The sequence below is a fragment of the Typopeltis vanoorti genome, chromosome 4 (genome assembly GCF_054136105.1).
Source record: "Typopeltis vanoorti isolate ZY-2024b chromosome 4, IOZ_Tvanoo_1.0, whole genome shotgun sequence".
Lineage (NCBI taxonomy): Eukaryota > Metazoa > Arthropoda > Arachnida > Uropygi > Thelyphonidae > Typopeltis > Typopeltis vanoorti.
In genome coordinates this window covers 142003287-142030000 of record NC_143552.1, presented here as the reverse complement: position 1 = coordinate 142030000, position 26714 = coordinate 142003287, and positions in this window count along the sequence as shown.

Here is a 26714-nt window from a genome sequence, read left to right as displayed (position 1 = left end):
CAAGTCCTATCTTTATCCTGAAACGTGTAGCACGTGAATAGTGGGAGTGTATTGTTTAAGAGGGCCACCCAAGACTTGATGATCATCCTGCTATACCCAGCTTATATATAAATGGATAGACAGGTGGACTCCCAAAAGCCATCTAGTCAGAATAAGATGAATTGGGATCCCCCCCCCTCCCCCAGATTTGCAATCAGATGATTAAACAAAGCATGATGGCCATATAGTCCATGTTCGTAACGGTAATCGAAATTACCCGAATAAGACAAATCATTGTCATCAAAATGATAATTCAGACTTAAACTTTTCTAAGAGGTCTGCATCGGATAAGGAAGATGATGAGATCACAAAAAAAAGATCTAAACTAAAAGGCTCATTTATACCACTCAGCTCCGGAGACTCTCAAACAACATTACAATGGAATAATATTCATTGGCATATATTATTGTACAATTGAAAGTGACTGAAAAAATTAAATGGGATGTGATCGGACTCTCATAAGGGCAACGAAGAAACAGGGGAATGGGATTAATTCCATCGATAGCGTAGGTTTTCTAATACACAAAAAAACTAACAGATAACGTAACCTACATCAAAGAAATATCAGTGAGAATAACAGAAATGGTAATATTTATAAAGAAAAAAAATCGAAATAAAATAATACAAGTTTACGCCCAAACTTCGGATCACTAATAAAGATATTGAACATGACAAACTAAATGAATACTTAATTTGCAGTAAAGAGTTGAATATAATTAACATGGAGACGAAAACGCAAAAATCGTTGGAAACAACAATAGCGTATAAATGGGAAGGTTGGAGAAATTTATTTCAATATGATCATGAACTCATTCTCTGATAAAAAAAAAGACATCTTAAATGTGCACGAAGTCCTGATGGTTAGACGTTTAACGAAATAGACTTTCTGTCAATATATAGGAGATGAGATGTATTGTATGTGATGTAACAGTTTTAAGCTATTTTAATACAAAAAGTGGTCGTCGATTTGTGAGATATAAAATGATAATTATTTAAAAAAATGGAAACGAAACGAACTAATTAAATAGATGTTCAATGTAGTAAACATCTAAATTTTACAATTTCAGAAAAAAAAATTTTTTTTTCAAAAAGAACGTACAACTAATATAATTAGAGGACAGAGAGAGAGAGAGAGAGAGAGAGAAAGAAAGAGAAAGAAAAAGAAGACCTAAATGAAAGTAATCAGACACAGAAATGCCATAATTAACATTTCCATGAAAGAGGTGGAAGCATTTTCCACTTATCTGTTTTGAAATTTCGCAAGTTGATGACAAGTTTTCAAAAGAGGCTTTAGACGTATTAAGAAAACACGGACTAACACAAAAAATAAAGGACAATATAAAAATTCACTATAATACTAATATAAAAAACAATCAAAATGACACGTGAAATTAAATAATGGCAGAAATAAAACAAAAGAAACCGTTAAAAATAATAAAAATTACTAGAAAAGTTTTGCAATAGGAAACCAAAGAAATATTCACCGTAAAGAGAAAGTGACGAAAGAATCAAACAGTGAAATGAAATTAGAGAATATTATGAAGAACTTTACAGTAATAAAGAAATAAATAAAAAAACTACGGGGTCATTAGTGTACTGTCGGCAGTATACAAATGTAATAAATGGCAGAATAATGCATCAGCTCGTTTCCATGCGCATTCATTGGAGAAAACAGAGTTTACATCTAAATACAGTACGATTCATCGTATCCGTATACTATTAGGCAAATTATAGAAGAGACAAACGAATATAATAAACTATATAATAAATAATAATCTCTGTTTGACCCCAATCTAAACCACTGCTGAAATATTTTAAGCAGGATATGGCAGAAAAACGCATACAAAGCTGGAAATATTTACAGTCATCTCACCTCTGTCATTAAACTGCATAAAAAATGAATATTTCCCGATAAATAGAGGAATAAGACACCCCCCACACACACACACACAGAGAGAGAGAGAGAGAGAGAGAGAGAGTAGATTCATATGCTTATCTGGAACAATTTTATAAAGCAAAGCTGTACAAATAGAAGAAATGACAACGAGGTTATAACTAGACACAAAAGGGGAAAGCTTTTGTGTCTTACTTGTAATTACAGATGACAGTGAAATCTCAAATTTACTCAAGATATAGTTCATTAATTGAGGGTTTCCCAAATGAAGGGTGTGACTTTTACGGACAGTATATCGTCTCCCATTTGATAAGATTAAGAACGGATGTGTAGGATGTTGTTGAATGTATTCAAAATAGGGATGGTCTGGACACATTTCAAGATATAACAATCCAAAATGGCCAACATTATTAACAGACTGCAGACTTATTGGATGACAAAGAGGAAAAACCAAGAAAGAGATGGCAAGATGAAACAGATTGGATTGCTGGAATGCAATGGATGAGAAAAATATGAAAAGAAAACGGAATGAAGAAAATTGAGGGACACCTTCGTCCACTCGTAAACGAAGGTGTCCCTCAATTTTCTAGGAAGAATAAAACATGTCCTGTGTCATATGATATGTGTCCAGTTCTAATAATTTGCAAACTATTGTTTTATGAATTAAAAATGCAGATTTTTTATGCAAGTTTGTTCAAGATTTTAAATCCACCGAATTCATATAGTTTAGTAATAAATAGTATATAAATCTATATAAAAGTAGTTATACTTGATTGGGGTTTATTATTTGTGTAAATAAAATTTAAAAGCACCGTACATTTGAAGTTAAAACATTTATTGGAACCAGAGGCCATCTTATATTTTTGGTATAAGACCTGAATCTTTGAATTCGGCGACGGAAATTATCGTCAAAGGATCCGAGATGTTTAGATGTATAGATGTTCAGACGTTTACACTATGTTCTGATGACATTTTCTTCTTCTTTATGTCAGTTAGCATGTAAATATACTGATATATTAGTATATTAATATATTTTAAATATATAAATATTTAATAAAATGTATTCGGTAGGATAAGCATGTAGTTTTTTTTTCAATTTAAATTCTAATGAAACTTTATTGACGTGATCACTTGTAGTACATTATACGAAACCGAAGACTGTTTTAAATATACCACACGGTTATACCGATCCTCTCATAGGAGAAGAGCTCAATTACAGTAAAGAAAATACAGTACTTGTTATGTGATTTTTATCCTTACATTATATTAAAATAAAAGTAATGAATAAAAAGAGGTAAACGGTAAATAAAATTGGTGGCAATTTTATTGTGTATTTTATATTTATAGTGAAACTAATACGTAAGAAGACGATAGTTAATAGAAAGGTATTATTACCAGTGAATTATTTTTTTTAATGTCAAACTGAACCATTCGACAACTCAATATGTTTTTAAAGTGAAGGAGTTTTTGCTAAAATTTTCATTATATTTGATTACTTCCATTGCTTCTTTAAACTACCAGTTCTACTTAGATAATTTAAGTCTACCCGTAACGTCATTGAAAGATATCAGTAGATTTAATTCTTTCTTCCTTAATGTATCCTGTTTCATTTGAATATAACTGATTTCAAACATAAGAAATTATGCAGATACCTAGTTTGTATAAAACCTTTCTACATCTTTTTTTTTTTAGTTTTAGCCGATTCAGTTAAGAGTACGGAGTTAAATTCTATTTACACTTAAATGTTGGCCTATTTCTTCATCAATGATTAGTTTGAGCTAAATATTTGCACTACAAAAAGTAAATTAGTTTGCAGAATTCAGCAATAATAGAAATATTTAAAAAGACGATTAGCAAAGGAATATCTGCTTATTAAGAAGAAGAAGAGGAATCGTGGTTTACTTATAAAAATATATCTTAAAAAGAAACTTGTGTACACACTCAAGTTTAATATTTAGATGAAATTAGAATTATATTGTTCAAATAGATTGCTGTGAAATTAAGTAAAAATGTTAAACAAATAAGCTTCATGCGTAAAGTAGGAAATATCCACAATATAAAGAAAGCCCCGAATGAAAAGAACTGCTTGCGATCGTGATGTTATTGCAAAACATTAGATGGTTTAATAGTAGAAGAAAAATCGTTTCAAATTCCATTTACTTGAAGACATAAGTTACATAGTAGATACAGAACTCTACGTAAATAAGTTATTTTGAAATGTTGTTTGTTTATTTAATTATTTACTTATTTATTTAAATAAAGAGCAAATAAAAATACTAAAAGCTGTTTGTTTATAGATAAGTTTAGGGAAATAAAAATAAATAAATAACGTAAAAATGATAAGAAAAAAAAATAAATAAAAATGAATCATCTGGTATAAACATGGATTTGGATGTTTCGTGGGATTCATGCAACTGAGTTCTAGATCTACTTAGAATCCTAGAGAATAATAATAATAATATTAATAATATTAATGATAATAATAATAATAAAAGTCGGGCTTTGTTAATGAAAGTTTGTTAAATTAGACTTTTTAATATAGCTTTCTGCATTGCTAGAAAAGATTATAAAGATGCGATATTTTTAGTAATAAACGTCTGGTACTATTCTGGTACCGCTTGCATTAGGAAAATTTACATTTCTTTAATACCAATAGGGCGGCCTAATTGTCCGAGTGGATAGCGTATCCACTCTCCAACCAACAAGCTGTAATTTCGAAGCCTGCCATGAGCGTGAATGTTTCTGATTGTCCTACTAGTACTGTGTGGAAAGGGAGTTGCAACCCTACCACTTTTTTCCAGTAGAGACCTCACTTCCAAAACCATATCAAGTACGGGAATGACGGCATCCAAAGGATGGTAATGTGAACAAACAAATATCTATAATAATCTAAAGGTATGGTCTATTGTTTGATTTAGATTATCTTTCTATGAAGGATAATCTAAATCAAACAGAAATGTAAGGCTCAGAAAATGAAATGTAGGGCTCAGAACTTCCTTCATGAGTATAATATAGAAGATAACACGAGTTAAAATGGGATTGTTTAGAATTATGGTCGAAGTTAACTGTGCATGTTCGAAGAGTTGATATTTCTATTTTATGGAATGAAATACCCCAAGCTATCAGTTGTAAAGCTTTTCTGCCTACTATGAAACCGGTTAATTCAATTTCAGCTGAAAAACTTTCATTCTTCGCATTCTAGACGGTATTCACCCAAACGATATCATCGAACCAGACGAATATACGTAGGCTAGATATTATGAGAAACGTAGTTCAACCAAAATGGACGTTTGTAGATGGTTGGAACTGAGATTTCGCCTTACAAATCTGAGTGTTTCAATAGATTTGAGACTCAGCTATCCAAAGACCAATGATAAGAACACAGAAAAGAGAAAGAAAAAAGATCATTACAATACTGAACGACACTTACTTGATGCTTATTTTTAGGGGACAGAGAGAGACAGACTGCGCAAAAAAAGAGAACAAAAGATGCACTTTTCAAAAGAACAGTTTCCGTATCATTAAATCCAAATGTATAAGGATATGGTGTTTCCAATTGATTGACAGATTCAAGATCTTAATCTTAACTCCATTGAAACATTTGCAGGAGAAGTATAAGAAATTCATGTAAAGGAATTTCTTATACTTCTTGTACTTTGAGTGTTCGAAGAATCGAGGTAATTTTTTTCTTGTTGAAGGTGAGCAAACCGATCTCATACGGTGGCCATTGGATTTTTTCTATAGTTTTTCATCATACAGACAGTCATTCTCCAGAATCCACAATTAACAGACAATATACAGTAGCAAACAAATCGATCCAAACAAGCTGAATTTTCTTCAAGCATTTGGTTTGATTTTTGTTTCTGTTCACAATCATTTTGGTTTTAGTTCATTATTTGGGTTGGGTGTGTTTTAACTGTCTCTACAATGCGTATTAATAGTGTTGTGCGCTTTTAATAGTGTAAACAAGTTGACATTCATAGTGTTTTATTCGTTTTGGGTAGCTATAAAATGAATAAATTTCCAACAAAGCGTTCAAAATATGCACTCTTTCTCAGCACACATCCATGGCTCAACGACAAATTGCTAGTGAGTGTGGTGTGTTTTGGGTAGTGTTAATGCGATTTTAAAGAGGTTTAGGGAGGTGGGTACCTTTTCATTCAGGAGAAAATGAAAATGTAGGCGAAAAAGGAAAACCACATTAACACGTGGTCATTTACTAGTTAACAAAAGGTAAATGAATCCAAGATTGTCTGCTGCATATTTAAATAGAGATTTACTAGCAGCTAGTGGGATTACTGTTTCTAACATGACAGTCCGTCAAAGATTGTTGGAAGCAGGGAGGGCTGACCATAAGCCAAAAACGAAACAACTGTTGACGAAGGCTATGCAAGAAAAGAGGCTCCTGTGGGCAAAAATGTCCAAAGATCCGACTGTTGAGAAGGTGGAAGGTCGTATTCTCGGATGAGAGCCATTTCTTTGTCATGTTGGAGTACCCTATGTTCGCAAATCTGTGACTGAGAAGACTTTTTCCGCCTACCTTCGACAAAGTCCTAAACACCCAGCTAAAAGATTTTCTGGGGTTGTTTTACACATGATAGTCCAGGATCATTTGTGCCTGTTGACCGTATGATGAAAAGTGACCAATACATAAAAATATTGGAGAAAAGAGTGGTCCTGCAGATTCAGAAAGAACCCATCTTCGATCGGAATCCCGCTCCATACCAACTTCAAAAAAAAAGTTAAAGAGATCCTCAAAAAATCACAACATCCAACTGCTTCAGTGGCCATGTAACTCTCCTAACATTAACCCAAAAGAAAATTTCTGTACCATAGTGAAAAGAGACTTGGAAAATTAAATTTTGATACAAAAGATGACTCACTACAGTCCATTATAGAAGAATGGTTTCTAGACGCAGAAATAAGAAAATGTGTTCTAAGTTGGTAGAGTCCATGCCTAAGCGAATTAATGAACTTATTAGGAAGAGAGAGGAGCACATATAAATTATTAGGTAAAGTCGGAGTTTAATTTTGATACTTTTTTTCTTGTGAAATTAAAAATTTTCTTTAAATTTGAGTGTTCGAGTTCATTTCTACGCTGTACATTAGCTCAGAGCCTTAGTTGGTTTGGTGTAACACCAAACTAAACTATAATATTTTGAACTCTGTCTTAGTATAAATCGATGCATTTTGATTCTAGTTTTATAAAAAAAAAATAACATTTAAAAAGCTTTTGAAATATCTAGTCAATAACTTGTGTTTCACGTAAGAAAAATATGCTAACCAGAAACGCATACAAATCAAAGCAAACTCTAAAACAGACATTCGGTTTTCTTTTATGAACGTTTTAATTCGTTTATTCCCGAGCCTTTTAAACTAGAATTTAAAATATCTAGGTCATGCATTCATCTAAAAACCTAAACACGACCTACATTTGCACACTGCAGAATAAAGTCTGACAGTACCTGCAAGTGGATATTTCGTTCTTCTAAGTGTGGTGCATTTTACATCTACGAGACCTAAAAGAACTGACGAACTAAGGAGAAAAATGAAAGCTCTGACGCGATGCTGGGGAGAATTAATCAGTGCTTAGAAAAATGTTAGATCCTTGGCAGGAAACAAATTGTAATTAACCAAGAGCAAATGAAGCTTGTCGGTTTTATTTAGTTCTCTTTGCATACACTCACACTCTCAAGTTAAGGATACAGAAATGGGTCTGGGAAGGCATACACAGCTAGAGAAATACAAAGAGAGAGAGAGAGAGAGAGAGAGAGAGAGAGATTTTCATATCAAAAATAGTGGGCTAGTTTTATCCCTTCAAGTCAACATTAATTAATATTTTTTTCTGCTGTTTATCAATTTATCTACGTATCAACAGATATTAGAATTTGTATTTGGAGAACGATGGAAACAGAAAATAAATTCAGAAGGTGGTGGTGTGGTTCCGGGTGGGGGGTAACAAAATTTTGAGCCAGAACAGATCATAAAGCAAATTTTATTTGCTATTCTCCGTTGTAGAATGCCAAATCTGAAAAATGCACAAATTCCCCGCATATACTGAAGAAATCGAGTGTAGTTTGAAGTAGGAGTAGAAGATGCGGAGAAACTATCAATTTAGGTCGTGTTAGAAATAACAGATTAGTTTTAGATTTTCCTTTTAAGCAGTTTTATACATAATGCATCTTAGATTTAAGACCTCGAATTGATGAAATAACTGTGGAAGTGTTCTCGTTTTTTTTAGAATTATTTTTTATATTATTTTCTGAGGTATATTTGGTAATTCCAGTGGTCGAAATTATTTATAGCGACTTGCATCCATTAATGTTAGTGAGAAGTTTAAAAAAAGTAAAAAAAAAATGTAGGCATACACTGTAGGATGAAATACTCGCGGATGTATCTTCCTCATGTTGCGTAGCCTGGACAATGCATACCACAGTACTAGGACTCTCTCCAGGTAAGATCTGACAGAATAAGAGGCAGCTGGGTTACTTGCTAACTGATGTGAAGTCTCCTGGTGACCATTAGATTCTGTCCTCTATACCATTTAACAGAAAAACCATTTTCAGGAATTAATAGGTAATGGAAATCATTTACCATCTCTGAAGCACTTGGCAATTGAAGGGTTACCATTACATTTCTGCTTTATTAAACTTTTTTCCGTTCATTATTTGGCATTGCCATCTCCAGAGTGCTTGCTCTAAAGCATGTGATCGGATATGGTATAAAAGTCCACTTGCAAAACTATTATCCGATGGTATAGTTTCTACCCTTCTCACTTTGGTTCTCTAGTTTCCTCACTGATCGTTCACAACGTGATATGTCTATGAAGTTTCCTTTCCCCCTACTCTCCATCTGAGAAGAAGAAATGGAGTCTCTGTTCTTTATCATTTACTTCCCATTCTCCAGGGGGTTTGGTTTAGCTTAGTTGGAATTATGGTGCAACTCACATCCCAATAACAGATTATGTTTGATTATCAACAAAAAATATATATATTATATATTGTTTTCGGGAAATGGACTGGGTCCTTGACTCTTTATCCCTTCATCTGATTGAAGAAAATGTGTGAATGGGGTATTATTGAGCTAAAAGCTCTGGTCATGGCTGAGTAACGGCAATAGCCGAGCCTCAGTTAAACTTCATTGGCTACAGCATTGCCATCTGTTACCCTGGGTGTTCAAAATATCTATTTTTTGGCTAGATGAGTGAAGCAAGAATGCTTTTCACGTTCCCCGTTATCTGTAAAAGAAAATGTATGGATGGAGTAATATAGAGCTATAAGCGCTCATCATGGCAGGAGGGTAACAGCAATAGCCGAGCCTCAGTTAAAACTTCATTGCCATCCATTACCTTCCCTGGATACCCATTTTAGTCGCCTCGTACGACATGCATGGGCTGGTATGTAAGTAAAGCCCCCTCTAAAAATTAAGACGATCCCTCGGACCACTTCCTACGAGTGGCCGAAAGATCATCCAACTCAGCGTTGGTTTCACAACGTTAGTGATGCCCCCCCACACACACTGAGCCGAACCGCTCATATTCCAGGGAAAAGCATCCACCGACAAGACCCCTCATGGACCACGCCGGAGAACACCCTCCCCAGAGACTCAAAATGCTCTCTCAGGACAAACTCCACGAAATCTAAGTCCCCCCCCCCTCTTTCACCGGGAAATTCCGGAAGAAACCTAAGAGAGGCGAAACTTTGCGTCCCATTTTAGTCGCCTCTTATGACATGCATGGGCTACACGGGGTTATTCTTATCCGTGCCATCACATGGGGTATCTCCTTATAAGGACTGCTTAAAGGGGCGAAGCAAGAATGCTTTTCATCTTCCCCGTTATCTGTAGAGGACAGTGTAGGGATAAGGTGTTATTGAGCTATTAAAGCTGTAATCATGGCAGGAGGGTAACAGCAATAGCCGAGCCTCAGTTAGAACTTCATTGGCTACAGCATTGCCATCCATTATCCTCCAAAGGTATTGGATTGAATCAATATCCAGCATGGGTATCTTATAGTTCTTATAAGAACTGAGCGATGGACTGAGTCCTTGACTCTTTATCCCGTCATCTGAATGAAGAAAATCTGTGTGGATGGAGTGTTATTGGGCTAAAAAGCTCTAGTCATGGCTGGGTAACGGCAATAGCCGAGCCTCAGTTAAAACTTCATTGGCTACAGCATTGCCATTTGTTACCCTGGAAGTCCTAAAAAGGACGTTAAAAATCAACATTGGTATCTTTTATGTCATAATTATATTTCAATATAATGATATACAACTTTTAAAGGTGTATTAAAATTTTTAAGAAATCTAGAAGCTATCTTAACTACTTAAAAAAATTGAAAGAAAATTTAAATAAAATATTAGTTTAATTATTATTTCTAAGAAAAAGTTAGATAAACCTTATTAATAATAATCTAAAAAACGAGGTGTCATTACTCCATTGGAATAACTGGTGATTTTAGTGGAGAACACCTTCGATCAGGATAAGGTATTGTATATTGAAGATGTTAATGGGTCTCATAAGGGAATTACAGAATTTTACTCTCTGGAAACAGTTTTATTCTGCATGACAAACATATATGCTAATCGCTTGTCATACGGGCATTGCTACGAGCGGGAATGGATGGAACATGATTATGAAATCGTCTAAAAGTAATGTACATAACGTCAAGACCTCCATTACTGTCCAGGATTTCTCAAAAACCGAACAGCTATCTGATAAACCCAGAAAGTCCAGATCACAAATGTGCCGTCCTTATTTAGAAACTACTGGCTGAAAGGTAGGCAGCCAGATATGAAGTTTATCTGCTTACAGCTACTTGTATAATCCTTTAAATTATAATCTAGTAATTAACTTTTCGTGTAGTTATTTATACACAGCATAATAATGTATTTTAGACAACATACTTTTTATCCCTGTCGCAGAACTGTTATGGAAGATAATCGGTAGTTATAACAAACATAAATTTCCTCTTAGTATTCCCTGGCTAAAAAAAACAGATGAGAATTTCCTCACCCATGGTGCTTTTGACGGCAAAATCAGGTTATTATCTATGATTAGTGACGCTTACTTAGTATCCAGGATTTGTTGGCTGTAACATAACTTGGAGACCTGACGGAAAACAAATTGGTCAATTTATTACTACTTGTTAAGTCTATAAATATTTGGGAAGTGACTGGAATACACAAACAGCAAAACTTTGTATGTAGTTTCAAGAAAAAAGCGTCTTAGACGAGGGGGGGATGATATACATTAAGTATATCCTGCTCTTCTTAAACTAGTGCTGAAGTCAATGTTTATTTCAAATTTATGTCTTTTCACAGAGCGTCTTAATGATGTGTTCCTAAACTTTGTAGCCTTCGCTGAAAATTGCGGCATCAAAGGAAGAAAGTTGGTTTAACAAGTTCATATTAATGTCGTAAAGAAATTAGCAATGTGTATTTAAGATAATTTCAGGAACTTAATTTCTGAAGTTATCTTATGTAGCAAAATATGACATTAATTATAGTTATGTTTTTCTTTATATAAAACTGACGCATTACACTAAATAAGGCTGAAATTGTTGTTCTATAATTCACGCGCGCACGCACATACACACATACACACTCCCATTTATCGCAATTTCAATCAATTATAATCTTTCTTATAACATGATATAAGAAGGAATTTCACGTTACATCACTTCACAAATATTTTAATTCTCTTCATATGATTAGAACTAAATCTTCTGATTTCACATTCTTCATTCCTGAATCTCGGGTTTTAAATCCGAAATTCGTAAGAATTGACCGTACAACTTAGACTGTTTCGTACAACGATATGATTGTGCGTTTAGGATCACGAGACGGCCGAAGTTGTCTGTCGTATTCTCATCTAATCAGTAGCCACGAGCTCCGCTATCATTGCTCAGCTAAGAGTGGAGACTGACTCCCCACCGATTTACAAAAGTTTAATTAACGCATAGTCCCCTTTTAGGAATGAAAGGCACTAGAAGACAGAATGTAATTTTAAACAGATGCGTACTATTCTTAAAATAAGTCATTTATCTCATTTCTCGACTGCTAGGGGCGTCAGCATTGGAGTTTTTAGGATCTTGCAGCATCCCCACACTTTAGTGGCGATTTCAAGGTCTTACAAAACGGTCCTTGTAGCATCACTAGTGTTGTATTTTTCAGCTTCTTTCTTTTCTCACAATGTATATGAATCAAATAAACCCCACGAGGTACATCCTCTGCGGAGATAAAATAATCCGTCAAAAATAAAAATAAATTATACATTTTTAAAAGCATGTTGAATATACCTCACTAAAATAAATGAAAAAATTATCTTTCGTTATAAACTACACGTACTGTTTCTGATGAAAACGAATCTTTCAGATTCCTCATTGATCATCTCATCTTTTTCAACTACTTCCTCTTTGACTCCATCCATTTTTAGAACTTTTTTTCACTCTCATCAGAGCTTGATTTTTTTTTTCGATCAAATTTTACCAACAGTGACGTTGTTTTAACTGACGATCACTGATGATTTAATTATTTATACATGGAATTCATGTGCACAGCTTCAAAGTGGAAGAGATGAAGAAGCATTTCTTATCCACAAACGTATCACCCACAGAAAAACCAATGACTTATCCATACTTTCCCCACCAACCTTAAACTCCAATCTTGAAAATAAATAAATAAATCTTCCGATGCTTTGTCATTCCCAAGAGTGCAAAAAGAACTGTTTTAATTTCAACTGTTATAATCGTTAGGCAGTCAGTATCCATCCTTAGTCATCACGGTAGAGTTCATGACTAATGACGATTTTGTAGATTTTACGGGTAACGAGAATAACTGAAAACTGCTCGTCATCTGATGTCCATTACCTCATAAGTTATACTAAGTTCTAAATAGTTATAATTTTTATTTAATTAAAAATAAATTAAATCAAATTAAATAAATAAAATTAACATATATTTTTAAGTAAACAAGAAGTTAGCAAGCTTATGTGACATTTATTATGCCTATTTATGGCACCCGTTAAGTGCTTGTAAAACTGACCGTACCCATTGATCTCAAAGGCCTAAAATCGATTTCCACGATTGTATGTGAGAAACATTTAAAAGAGCTTGTCAACGAAACGTAAATTGGTCGGTTTTTACTGACGCAGCAAGTAACATATATCATATATTATTCTCCTAAGAACATACGTCATTAACATATATCCTATATTTTTCTCATAGCCTTAGAATTAAGTGATATTTCCTTCTTCTTTAAATATTAAAGCAAAATATTAGGCTTCTGGTTTTCAAAGACAAACTGGCCTAAGAATTCATTCAATTAACATATGAAACAACTCTCTCGTGGGCTTAGAATTAAATCATTTCATAATTCACTAAATAGAGACAGAAATAAGAAACTATGCTAAATTGACCTATAAAAGAGATATTTTTATGATTAATCGTGAGAAAATAACATCAAATAAATTGTCCAATAATTTAAAAACACATTAGTCTGGAAATGTGTTCCTTTTTGAGAACTTTTTAAGAAAAGCTTGAAATACTTGAATTATTCGAAATATTCGACCAAAGTATTTTGAAAAATAATTTCTAACTCGTTAAAAATTTCGATGGCATCTCTGATGATTCCATTCCCTCTCAGAATATGTCCGATTCAGTTTCCCTTTCTTCTTTTTATCCTCCTTAACAGACTTCTACTCTTTTTAAGACCTCTTCATTAGTTATATTATCTGTCCATTTGATTTTTTCCATCCTTCTCCAAATCCACATCTCAAAGCTTTCCAAAATCTTAATTTCTTCTTTCTTCAGTGTCCAAGTTTTAGCTGCATAGCGGGCAACACTCCACACATAAAATTTTTTTAGTCTTTTCTTTAGGTTTCTATCCATTTTACTTCTGAATAAATTCCATTTTCTATTAAGGGCATCTCTTCCCATCCCTATTCTTGTTTTGATGCTACTTTTACATCTTCCATCACTACTAATCACACTTCCTAGATATTTAAAGTCTTTACTTGATTCAATTTTCCACATTTATGCTGATATCCATATTTGCAACTATTAAGAATGTTGGTGGTCAGTAATCGTCAATAGTGTCGATGTCAATGAAAAAAAAAAGGACCTCTCGGAGTTCGATAAAGGGCTCATTATGGGTGTCAGTCTGGTTGGAGCCACGATTTTGAAAACAGCACAGTTGACTGGTTTCTCAAAAGGTTAGATATCCCGTGTGTTTAATCAGTGGAAATATAACCGACGTGGATTATCTAAGAGGCATAAGCGAGATCCTAAAACAGTCTGTTAGGAACGAGAGTGCCATCATCTGAGAAGGCTTCTACGGACAAACAGCACTTCGTGTGTGTAGCAGTTGACCGAAGCATTTAATGAAGGAAGTTCCCGACTCATAGCTTACCGAACTATGCGCAGAGAATTGAAGAGGATCGGGATTGACAGTTGCATGCCTATATGAAAACCGCTGTATTAAACCAAAGTTTCTGATTCAGAAACTGGAATGTGTATTATGCTTGTAAATTGAGTGTGTTCTTCAGCCTATTTGTCCTTTGGGGATAAAAAATCCCAGTTTTCGGAAATTAAAAACCCATCATCTGAGTAGGAGATTGTGTAATTCACCTTCAGATTACAATATGCCCTTACAAAGGTTCAAATCCCTAGAAGGAGATTTGAACCCAGATCTTTTCAATCCAAATCACTAGTTAACGCAATTTGCATGTTGGGAAAGGGGAGATGGTTTGACACCACTTATTTCATATAACTTAAATTAGAATATAAATAAATTTATTAGTTGTTTAATTATAGAGAGAGAGACGACTAAATTCATCACTCACAGCAAATACAAAATACTCTCAATGCTCCCTAAATCGCGCAAAAGAGATTACTTACTCAGTGTAAGAATAATTTCCTGAGCTAAGAAATGAATATTTTATTATTAATACAGTAATCTTAATAACAAAATAAGACACGCTTATTTAAGAAGTGTTTATTCATTAGAATATCTTTTCTGAATAAGTAAGTAAATATACATTCAACGTAGTGATTTAAAATTACCAAGGAAAGAACATCATTCAATGGATGAAAACGAATGCAAGAGAAATCAAACATGCAAACAAAACTAGGACATGGAAAGCATTCCAGTCATCAGGGAGAAAGAAGGTATTACGTTGGAAGCCTTGGTTTTGTCGCCCATGGCAACGCATATTCAGGAGACTTTAAAATATCTATTAATTGAATCAGTGTACTGAATGGGAAGTTTATATGGTCACAAAGGAGAAGAATTACTAAGAAACATCGGAGTAAAAACAAGTACACTTCCTTGAATATGATGGTTAAAATAACATGAAAGAGAGAGAGAGAGAGAGAGAGAGAGAGAGAGAGAGAGAGAGAGAGGGAGGCTGTTTGCACTCAGTTATTTATTAATACCATCAGGCCATGCAACCTATCTGATTAACTTTAGATAAACAAATTGCCAAACATTAATGAGGGCTAAGTATAAAACTACACACTGTAGTTCTAGATAGTTTCAGAGTCAGATACTCTACTTACAAGCTAAAATAGATTTTACTGTAGAATGTTTAGACGAGCACTTTGTACATAGGGAATACTAATAATTTAGATACTTATCTAGTCAAGGTTCTATTGCTACACTCCAGGGTGCAGTGAAGTCTAGTTTTCAACCCAAATCGTTTCTAGGCACTTCGTTTATTATGCAGAGCTTATCAATATTGTCTTCTGCGTGGATATGTGGATTTATAGCCTCCAAATTGATATATGTCCCTTATAGCCGGACTGCTATGAAGTTACAATGGGATAATAAATATGAAAAATAGCAATTTTTCAGAAAAGTCTGGATTTTAGCTTCTCACACCGATCTACTCAAAAAGTTACGAGTATCTATTAAGTGTTAATGTTATGAAATACATCTAAGGAGACTTTCGATATATCTTTAGTGTGTTATGGGATAAACCTCTGTAGATAAATATTATACTGCTAGAATATCTACACACTATCTGATATGAATACTTCCTGGAGTTCTTGTTGGCCGGTGTGATATGGATTCGGCATATTTTTCCTCCTGGAAACTCGGGTTTTTCATCTTATGAAACAATAAAGTGACTAGAAGAGTCACAGACGTTATGCACTGTCTAATAACCTCAGTTTATTCAGCTGTAATTCCAAATAACAACAAAAACAACAACAACCTGGAATCCTCTATTACTTTCCTCTTCCTTTTTATGGAATTTTTTGTTATTAGGCTTACATTAATTAATTTATTAATTTATCCAGTAAACGTGATTTCCATGCAGTAACCCAACAAGTTGAATGATGTTTTTGTAAATTGGATTAAATGGATTATTTTTTAAGTTAAAGGTTATTTTTTTCTGGATTTCATCGTTCGTTTGCTTCTTATGGATATGTAGTCAGCCCTTCAAATCAAGTAACTGTACAAAGAATTCAAATTTCATTAGAGAAAAGAACGAAAAACTTTATCGAGAGTGACTGAGATGATGAGAACAGATTTCGAAGAATGATGAACGAAATAAAGATGGTGGAAAAGTAAGAAAATTATCTCATGAATGATGAATAGAATCAATACAGAAGCTTGTAATGAATTATAAATATAATGAAGAAAGAAAATATGACCTGCGAAGATGATAAAAAGAACGATTGCAACGAATAATGATGATAATAGCTGAAAATGATCATACAAAGAATGATGAAGAAAAGAAGTTTCTGAAAACTTATGAACAATGAATTAAGAAGAAAACAAACTGCAAAGAAGATTGAAAAAGATTATAAAGAACATTGAAATTAGTTTAGTGGAAAATGATGAAGATGATGAAACAAGATGATTGTGAAGAATAGAGAGAAGAAAGTGTGAAGTTTGATGAAGATAATGAAGAAAGGTTACGATGAATGATGATGAACAGCATATAGATGAAGATGAAGATTCTGCAACTGATTGAGTGGAGTGGTTGTACACTTCTCTTCACGTCTCTTGGTTCTAACTTCAGATCCAGTCTATTTTTTTATATTCATCCCGTCTACTTGATTAGGAATAAATAAATGAGAAAAGTGTGTTAGTTATGGAGTTAGTTATCTCTGCAGCTGATGCCAACATTTTACTTCTTTGGAGAACGAATCTTCTTCTTCACGCTTTCAGACCCATCCAACATCCAGTTACCGTGACGACAGATATTACATAGTTTTGAGCGTCTTTAACTTTCTTTGTAGCTGTCTAAATGCAAATTCGGAGACCACCTAATCAGTTCCAATCTCGATATCAGAATTTCGCCTTCTTTCACTTCGACTACAGCATCAATGGCGTGTCCCATTTTAATCTTCAACTTTTCAAAACTCCATTTTTCTTCCTTTAAAAATCGCATTTAAAACACCAAACTTTTTGAACATTTCATTCCAATACATTTAGCATCTAAATGCTAAGTGCGTTTAGCTGGGCACACAGCTAAACACGAGGCTTGTTGCTTAAACAGCTGTAATTATATCTTAACCTTTACGTTCGCTAAGAAATTATCGTTGTTTCACTGACTTTAATGAAATGCTAAGTGCTTCGACTAAATGATGAACAACTGCTTGTAAATACTTGCAGCAAGTGTGTGTGTGTGCGTGCGTGCGTGAGTGCTTGCGCGCATGTGGTTAAAGCATACAACGTGTTGGGATAACGCATAACCACACTAGAGTTTCAAAAGTATTGGGACACAAAGTGAAATTACAACAAAGGACCAAATATAGATTTTAATTTGTCTTCTATACCAGTAAAATGCTCTGGTAAAACCAGTAATATATATATATATATATATATATAAGCTATTAGATGAGGAACAAGAACTCGCACGAAAAATTATTGAGCAAATGAACAGCAACCAGGAACGAGTTAGGCTTCCAGTATTGAGACAAGTGCCTCAACAAAAACTGAAGGAACTCCTACAAGAAGCCAATAAAGCTGCAAGGGATATTCCTACTGGAACTATTGGGCAAACGAATCAACTTATGTACTCAATAGCCTACGTCGTAACATCTGAATTAGGATATAAGATTAGTGAACCCAAAAGTAGTAAGGTTCAGGAACCAAAATGGAAGCATTGACTGGAGAATAAAATTCTTAAACTCAGAGCAGACGTGAGCAATTTGAAACACCTTAAGGAAAAGAAGCTGAAAAACACAAAAATCCGAAATAACCTCATAAAGAGATATAATACTGGAACACTACCTATTGATGAAGTATTAGAGGAAGCGAAGCAAAAAAACAGTTGCAGTTGCAGCTAAAATAAGAAGATACAGTGCACGCATTGAACAGTACAAGCAAATTCGATGTTTTTTCGGCAAATCAGCACCAGTTTTACAAGAAAATTGATTGCTGCAGGAATGATAACCTTAAAGAAAATATAAATATAAATACCAGAGACAAAGAAAATACACTAAAGTTTTGGAAAAACCTATGGGACAACCCTAAGAGGCACAATAACAAGGCAAAATGGATTGAACAAATTACGAACAAATCTCAAGAACGAAAAATGGACCAACTGAAAATAACAACTGAAATGGTTCAAAAGCAAGCTAAAAAAATAAAAAATTGGTCAACACCCGGGAAGGATGAATTACATGGCTACTGGTTGAAATATCTAACAGGCTTACATGAAAGACTTGCTAACCGATTTTATGATGTTTTAGAAGGAAAATGCAAAGAAGAGTGGCTCACAGCAGGGAAAAGGTTTTTATCATAAAGGATAAAGAAAAAGGTCCAAACCCAGAAAACTTCCGACCAATAACCTGCCTGCCAACAGCTTTAAAGCTACTCACAGGTATACTAGCTGATAAAATATACAGCTATCTTAAAACAAATTCTCTTCTCCCAATTGAACAAAAAGGTAACAGCAAAAATTCGAGAGGCACAAAAGACCAATTGCTGATTGATAAAATGATCTTTAAAAATTGCAAACGTAGAAAAACCAACCTTCATATGGGTTGGATAGATTATAAAAAAGCGTTTGATTCGGTGCCTCATAGCTGGATTTTAAAATGCACAGAACTATTTGGTATTAGCGAAAACGTGCAAAACCTTTTGCAATCCAACATGAAAAACTGGAAAACAACGTTGGTTATAAATAGAGAAGAAATTGGAGAAGTAAACATAAAAAGAGGTATCTTTCAAGGAGACTCATTATCTCCTCTATTGTTTATATTGTTATTGATCCCCTTAACTAGAATTTTAAATAAAACTATCAAACTGCGCAAAAGAGTGCAAAGATATCTCACCTTTTATACATGGACGATCTGTTGTATGCAAAATCATAGAATGAACTCGGATCATTGCTAAACACTGTGCACATATTCAGTCAAGACATATCAATGGACTTTGGCTTAGACAAATGTGCAATTGCTGGAATAACAAGAGGAAAATTTGAAGATATGAACGAAATCGAGTTGCTCAATGGGGAAATAATCAAAGCAATAAAATTCGAAGACAGCTACATCACAAATTCTTCACAATAAGATCAAAGAAAGAACTAGAGCAGAATACATAAGACGACTAAGAAAACTCCTTAAGTCAATGCTTAATGCTAGAAATTTGATAAAAGCAATTAATACCCGGGCCATACCTGTTCTGAGATATTCAGCAGGCATTATTGAATGGACCCAGCTAGAGATGGAAGATTTAGATCGAAAAACTCTAAAATTAATGACAATGCACCATGCCCTCAATCCTCGCAGTGACATTGATAGGCTATATCTATCACGCAAAAAAGGAGGCAGAGGGTTATTACAAGTGAAGCAAGTTATTGAAGAAGAAAAACGAAATTTAAATGATTATCTGCAACAAACAACGGAAAATTTTCTAATTGAGGTAAGGAAAGAGGGTTTATTTAAACCCATGGAGACAAAATTGGAATACAAAACCAACCAAGTAAAAGTTAGAACCGAAAGATGGAAAAATAAGGCATTGCATGGAAAATACCTTCACAGCATAGAGGACAGCGCTGACAGCAACTTGACCTGGCAATGGTTGAGAAATGGAGCACTAAAGAAAGAAACAGAATCGGTAATTTTTGCAGCACAAGAACAGGCCATTAAAACCAACGTTATGAAGGCAAAAATACAAAAAAATTCAAGAAGACAGTAAATGTAGATTGTGCAAAGAAAAGGAAGAAACGGTAGACCAGATTATAAGTGGATGCAGCAAAATCGCACAAATTGAGTACCGTAAAAGGCATGATAACGTAGCTAAGATAATCCACTGGCATTTATGTAAAATGTATGGGTTTAAAGTATCTAAAGAACTATTGGAAGCGTAAAGTTCACCAGAAAGTGGTTGAGAATGAAAAAGCTAAAATACTCTGGGATTTCAAAATCCAGACTGACAAAAGCTTGGAATGTAATACACCCGATATCACAGTGGTTGAAAAAAGTGAAAACAAGGGTTACGTTTATCGAAATATCAGTGCCAGGAGATAGTCGGATTGACAACAAAGAAAATGAAAAAATTACAAAATATCGCGATTTGCAAATAGAAAAATGAACGAATCTGGCAAAAGAAAACTAAAGTTGTTCTCATAATAATAGGTGCTTTAGGCGCCATCCCTAAAACATTGAAAAAACATCTAGAAGCACTCGAGTTAGATGGAGTAAAAATTGGGCAGCTGCAAAAGGCCGCTTTGTTCGGCACAGCTTTCATTTTCAGAAAGTATTTCCACAATTCATAGGCACTTGGGTAGAGCTCGAATTAGTGGAATATAACCAGCCTTTTCTTAAGACTGAGGAAGCAAATTGGGCTTTGATGAATATTTTATATATATATATATATATATATATACACTAGGGGGGATCCTCCCCCCTGTCGCCTACGTCGCCCAACCCCCCGAGTTCCGAGCTGGTAAGCCGGTTCTCCTTCCATTCTGATGACTCGAGACATGAGACAACAATCTGTTTGTCTCATGAAGGCAAACACATTGTTGGACGTTTCAAAACAATGACGAGACGTAACATAAAAATGTTTCAAATTTCGGCTTATCTTTATATATATATATATATATATATAAACAAAATAAAGTTAGGAAAGTTTAGCAGATTTAAAAAATATTATCTCCCACAAAGAGGATAGACGTAAACCATCTGACGGATCTGTTTAAATTAGGTTAATGGAGTAAGGTTTCACACATTCAGGCTCAATGGTATTTAATATAAGACTTGTGTTCTTCTAGCCGAATAAAAGCAGATCTTCCAGTTTATCCGAAATAATATAACCCACAAGAGCAAGGAATCTGAGACACCTGGATAATTATGAGGTTGAAGCCTGTCATTAGCAGAAGAGAAGAAAGGTTGAGATTTTTCTGATCAGACAACAAAATGCACTTCATCCAAGAATCCAATTTACCTTAAAAGAAGTAAATAAAGCTTTTTAGATCTTCTAATTCTTCGGAAACCAGATGGAAGCTTACATTTTTCAGTTTTTCGGAAGAAGATTCATACAGGGCGTTATATCCATACTGAATCTCACTATCCTAGTCAAAAGTTTGGAACTATTAATATATTAGTGCATCGTGGTCATTCTTTATGTTTTTCGGACGAAAAACATAAAGAATAAAACATAACGAAAAACATAAAAAATTACATCTTAATTCCACCTTCTTACCAAATGGTTTTAAGGATCCTTTCCTCAAAAAAACGTTTTTAACAGTTATGCTATATCCACTTCTTCCAATACAGAAGACATAACTCTCCTACCTATCCTTTACGTGTACGACATAGCGAAAGTTTTAAAACCATTGAATATTTTTGTTGCTTTACAACCAAGAAAAATTGTTGCATTTCTCGCATCTGCTAAGGATGAACTTTCACCTCTGCGTTTCCCATTCGTCTATCAGATTCCTTGCTCTTGTGGGATATCTTATTTTGGACAAACAGGAAAATCTGCTAGAAAAACACAAATCTTATATTAAATACCATGATCCTGAACAGTCTGGATCAGCATACTTATTGGAGGCCTGAAGTGGCTTAAAGAGTTCCATTTTTGGTTTTTAGGTGCAGGATTTGCCCGATTATCTATCGTCGCTTTCCCTCTCAGGATACTGCTGCGATTGGTACTAATGTTCTGTAGGTTGACAGCCTTGTCGTACGCAGGATTAGCATCATGATGGTTACTTAACCAGTTCTGGAGTACAACTGGAAAATTTCATTCGAAATGAATTTTAATCCTTCCGAATCATTTTGATGATTGAAATTTTCATTCGAATTAATTAATGAATTCGAGTATAGAACAGAAACTAGAATCGGTTCTTGTTTGTGTTTCATCGGGTAGTCCATACACCATCGAAATAGCTCGTTTAGATCATCCATTCACTGAAAGAAATATAAATTAGATTTTTTTTTTTTTTCTGTTAGAAACTTTTAAAGTACATGGAAAAACTGACTAAAGTGATCGCTTGGTCAGTATAAATGGCCGTTACCATGGCGATATTTTACTAATGCCAAATTGCATAAATTTGGCATTAATAAAAGAAGTTATGCACAAATTCATTTTTGTGCTTCATCCTTTATTCAATTTGAACTATGACCTGTTCTGTACCCCAACCACTTCTTATAATTCACTGTTCCTGTTCCGATGAGTCATTCTTCTGAATCAATCTGCCATCCACTGGCTCATCTGCACTGTTTTCAAAGGTATGTTCAATCACTTTTGCGAATATAATGCGTATACCTGAGTGAATGAGCAACATGGCGTCTATAGTTAAGTCGCTTAATCAATGCATTTTAGGTCAGTGGGATTACACGCAGTTTTATTGTTTGAAATGGCACAGCGAGAGAAAGATATCAGACTGAGCTACGCAGGCATAGTGACACAGAAACTGCCTCCTAATGAAATTTTCCAATAAAAGTAATTGAATTACCTGCAGCCCTACTGAACGTATGCAAAGCCTCATATCAAAGCTAATGCGCACGTAGAGAAAGCTGAAGACCTTTGCTCATCATGTATCCCAGAAAACGGGGCAAATATTGCTCGTTCGACCTGCGTGGGCTGTTAAGAGAAAACGGCAAACATTAAAGTCATTTTCTCACTCAAGAAACGAACCCAGTTCGCTAATATAATTATTGTTTAGTGGCCATTTTAACACCCGCCATATTGGACTGTTTGGAATGCATTAGAAGATGAACACGTGGGACTACTTTCCAATCATTTTCTTGTGGTATTTTTAGAGAATTTTCTTTTGTTAATAAATGAAATTGTCTAAAATATTCAAGAAGCAGTCGTAGTTCTTTTTTCATCATTTCTTGCACGATGATTTCCAAATGCAATTCGTTAGAAATATATATGCGTAAACGGAAAGTATAAACATTTTAACTAATGAATTCTTTCCTCCTTTGCATTTCTGGTATTTACGATGTCACTCATACGTGATATTGAAGGAAGATAGGAAGGAAAGATACTAAAGAAATTTCAGAATTGAATAACAAATCATTCAATTAGCACAGAAGGCTGAATTTGAATCCGAGTAAGAATTTTTTTCAAATGAAAAATATTTCTTAGACTGTTTATTTATCGGAAAAAGTCTCTTTGAATTTGAAATCATGCACCTGCTAATAAACAATTGCACAACGCTAAAAATAGAGAGAGAGAGAGAGAGAGAGAGAGAGAGAGAGAGAGAGAGAGAGAGAGAGAGAGGAGAGAACGAAAAGCTATACACTGCTTAGAAAAAAGTCATCGAACACCATAGTATGAAGAATAAACAGTCACGGAGCCCACCTCAATAAGATGTAGAACTTCCTTTTGCTGCTATCCTTAAGGGACATATTTTCCAGAAGGGTACGATAGCGACCAATGGGAATTGTGGACCCTTCTTCCTGTTGGCATGTAATGAGGTCCTGGACTGTTGTGAAGCGGACGTCCCATGATCTCATCATGCAGATGTTCGATAGGGTTGAGATCAAGGCTCTGTGGAGGCCAGTCTATTGTGGTGACGTTCATGTCTACAAACCACGCAATTACAGCAGCAGTCTTCTAACATTGTCTTGCTGAAAAGCGACAATGGTCGTTGCCATGGAAACGTCACAAAGTAGGAAACATTACATCGTCCTGAATGCTTACATACCCCCCCTCGAAGATCAATGTTCGTGGCACCACAGTGATCAGAGACCATCACACCACCGAATTTCATAGTTAGGATTACACACTCTGGTAAGAGAGATTCACCGGGCATCCACCACACCCGTCCATCCTCACAGTAGAGAGTATGACGTAATTCGTGCCTCCATAAAACAGCTTTCCAATCTTTCGTGCCCAATGTACACGTTCTTCTTACAACTGAAGAAGACACTGCATGTTGGTTCGGATAATACGGGGCTTGCATATTGCGGTCCTACCTTGGAAACCAGCCAGAACATGTATTTAAGCATATCTACGATATTCTCGTATGTTTTTGAAAGTCAATCTGGGGATGTCGTAGAACTTAAAGTCCTGTAATGAGTGTTAATTTTGCAAAGGTACTTCATACATTTAAAGATGTTGCAGTACTCAGTAACAAATGCTACAAGGGCTAATATTGAAAGAGACGATTATGAAATAGAAGTTTATGTGAGATTACAAAACCTTGATATTAATAAAGCTATGAGATTAGGTGGAACATCAGCTCGCGTAGGACGAGAATGTGCTAGAGCAGAGGTCTTCAACGCATGGCCCGCGGAGCTCTTTGCCGTGGCCAGTAGGCCATTTTGAAAAAATAACTACTTAACATTAAAACGCGATTAAATAAAAAATAATTTCAACGAAGCCCGCGGGCCACTAAGCTATACTGCGGTATTTAGAATTGTAAGATGCTTTCCAGATTCACAAGGAATGCTGTGCATTTGATACTTTACATAAAATCCTATAAAAATAAATATTAAATTGACATGCTTCTTCAGCCATCTATCAGCGCCAAGCGGTACTTAAGTGCTAGTACTAACGTCGCAGGTAGGTGGCTAAAGCAGCAGTTCGTTCGAGTGCGGTGTCTAGTGCCTTCCAGATACATCTCGAAGGTTCTCGATACTTCGTTATTTTCATATAAATACAAGAGGATCTCATCCACAGTCAGTCAGTCAGGCACTCGTGATATTCGTGTATAAACGCACGCAGGTTCGTCGTTCAGCCATAGCCTATTGTGGTTTTATATTGCCAGACTTTTTTCATCAGTGTGAGACATATTCAGTGGATAATAACCGTTACACAGCCATTTTGGACCATTTTTTGGGTTCACCTTCCATCACTATGGCGTCTACGAGTAAAAATCCTAAATCAAGTTATTCTTGTCGGGTTTTTAATGAAAAGTGGACCAATTTTTACTTTTTTGTGCCGATCGACGATAAGCCAGTGTGTTTAATTTGTCGGGAGTCAGTCAGTATCAAAAGAATACAGTATAAACCGACACTATGAGACAAAGGATGCGTCCAATTTCTATCACCTTCAAGGGTAGCTTCGTGTGGACAAAGTGAACCGTCTCCAAATTGATTTAAAATGCCAACAGGGTACGTTTAAAAGGCAGAAGGAAGGGAGCGAAGCGTGCGTCAAAGTAAGTTTTGTAATAGCTGAAAATATTTCTAAAAAATCAAAAGCCTACTTGGACGGCGAGTTTGTGAAAGAGTGTCTCATCGCCGCTGGGGATATTCTGTGCCCAAATAATAAGGAAGTGTTTAAAAAACCGAGATTGTCTTGGGTAACTGTACCACGACGTGTCAAAGAACTTGTTAATGACATTGAAGGAACTTTAAAAAACGGTCGTCTGAATTTACGTCATATTCACTTGCTTTAGGCGAGGGCACAGATGTGAAGGATACAGCACAACTGGCTATCATTGTCCGTGGCATTGATCAACAATTCAATGTGACAGAAGAATGCTAGCGCTCGTACTATGAAGGGAACGACGAAAGGCACTGATATTCTTGAAACTGTCAAGAAAACGCTCCAGCGTTTCGACCTCAGCTTAACCAACATCGAGGGTGTGGTAACTGACGGTGCCCCTGCTATGGTGGGAAAGAACGAAGGGGGTTTGTTGCTCTGCTACGGAAAGAACCGGAACTAGAAGGAAAATATTTCGTCCATTACCACGGTTTAATCCACCAGGAGAATTTGTGCGCGAAAACTGTTGGATTTGAGAATGTCACGAAAGTTATTGTGACTGCCGTCAACATTATTAGGATACGAGGATTGAATCATCGTCAATTCCAAGAGTTTTTGACCCAAGAGTGCGAAGAGGATCACGAAGATGTGCGTTAGATTTGTGCCACGTTACCGGCCAAGACGTCTATAGACGTCAAGGATATCATGGATGCGAAGTGCATATTAAAATTGTAATACCACTGATATTACATTGAAATAAATGATGGATACGAAGCGTATGAGGATGCGTATTTTATCCATAATGGCCAGTTAGGTGGTTAAGGAGCGAAATACAGCAGTTCATGCAAACCAAGGGGAATTCGATTGCGCAATTTTGCGATCCGAAGTGGATGACAGACTTTGCCTTTGTGACCGACATCTCGTTGCATATGAATGACTTAACTACGCGACTACAATCCAAAGATCAACTGGTGCAAACTCTGTTTGATCACATCAAAGCTTTTGTGGTCATGCTCAAACTTTGGGAGGCACAACTCGCATTTTCAGCTTCTCGCTGAGTCCAACTGTTTGTCTTTTGATGAATACACTACAAAATTAGACGTGTTGCGAAGTGAGTTCGAAGAGAGATTTAGTAACCAACAGTCTTCTTTAGATTTATTTTC